We start from the raw sequence: 1,617 nt of genomic DNA, 5'->3' as shown, positions 1-1,617 counted from the left end.
TCTACATCCACTGAATGATGCGGGTTCTCTGTTTCTTGTGCTGACAGTAGCTCATCAACGAGGTCACGAAACACCAGCAGGCGCGACATCCCTTGGTCCTCCAAATTCCTCAATCGTTTACTTCTTAAAAAGTCAACAATGAAGTCATAGAGTTCCACTTCAGACGATTCCTCCCCTGGCGCGTCTTCTCCCACCTCATCTTGGCACGATACTGCCAGTTAGTGAAGCAGCTCTCTTCTGGCATCATCAATCAGTTGGTGAAGCAGCTGCTGGATCTCCCACTGAAGCTCATGTAGCGTCGTCATCTCTGGATACCTGATGTCTTGCCCTTAGAGCATCAGTTCATGTAACATAAGGTCAGGATCCCAAGGTTCTTTTTTTTTTTTAGATAGCACCAAGCCAGCAGGAGGTGCCATCCCGGACGAGCCCCCAAATTTGTTACCCTGCAACCTCGGATGGCTGAGGGTAATGTGTACGATGACCTTCCCTCAACATGTGGTGCTGTGGTATGAGAAAGACGAAACACACATGTTGAGCTTCTTTACCTTCAACCGGAAGATTTATTCTTCTTGTGTGTTCAGTATTCTTCATGCCGCCAACGTGTCAGCGCCCCCTAGCAGCCGCGGCCAGAACTACATGGACTAAATGAATAACACCATATAATCTAATAAAATGAGAAATCAAAGACACAAAACGAAAAAATAATGTTGGGGTGCCTGTTTTCCAACTTCTTTGTTTTATCCACTAAAACTGGCTTTTCACCCCTCTACAGTAACTTACGTTATTTATGAAGATCTGAGTTATTGGGAGCATGTAGATATTGAATAAAAGTGGCCCTAAAAAAAACTAATGTGGAACACCACATGTTCCATCTTTCTCATGCTCAACGGTTACCTGTGGAGTATCACAGGGATCAGTGCTAGGACCAATTCTCTTTACTATATATGCTCCCAATTGGTAGAATTATTTGACAGCATGGGATTAATTTCTGCTGTTATGCTGATTATACTTAGCTATATCTGTCTATAAATCCAGATGAAGCTAACCCATTACATAGATTAAAGGCCTGTGTTGAAGACATAAAAACCTGGATGGCTCTTTACTTTCTACGGAAGTTATAGTCTTTGGGACAGAGTCTATGAAAAATGGTTAGTCAGTCAATTCATTTGGATGGGATTAAACTGATTTCAGATAATAAAGTAAAAACTTTTGGTGTTATTTTTTATCAGGACCTGTCATTTAAATTTCAAATCAAAGAGCTTTCTAGATTTTCCTTCTTTCATCTGAGGAATATTGTAAAAAAATAGACATATCCCATCCAGGGGTGATGCTGAGAAACTAGTCCATGCATTTGTTACTTCAAGGCTGGACTATTGTAATTCTTTACTATCAGGAAGTACATAAAATGTAGTTAAAGCCTTCAGCTAATCCTTCAGCTGCAGCCAGAGTTCTGATGAAAATTAAAAATAGAGATCATATCTCTCCTATCCTATCTTCTCCTTGTTGGCTTCCTGTTATATCAAGAATAGAATTCAAAATCCTCCTTCTAACATATAAAGCCTTAAATGGCCAAGCTCCATCTTATATCAGAGATCTGATTGTTCCTTATGTTCCTAA

Source organism: Cyprinodon variegatus, unplaced genomic scaffold (genome assembly GCF_000732505.1).
Source record: "Cyprinodon variegatus isolate N-32 unplaced genomic scaffold, C_variegatus-1.0 Scaffold354, whole genome shotgun sequence".
NCBI lineage: Eukaryota > Metazoa > Chordata > Actinopteri > Cyprinodontiformes > Cyprinodontidae > Cyprinodon > Cyprinodon variegatus.
This window is presented reverse-complemented; position numbering follows the sequence as displayed.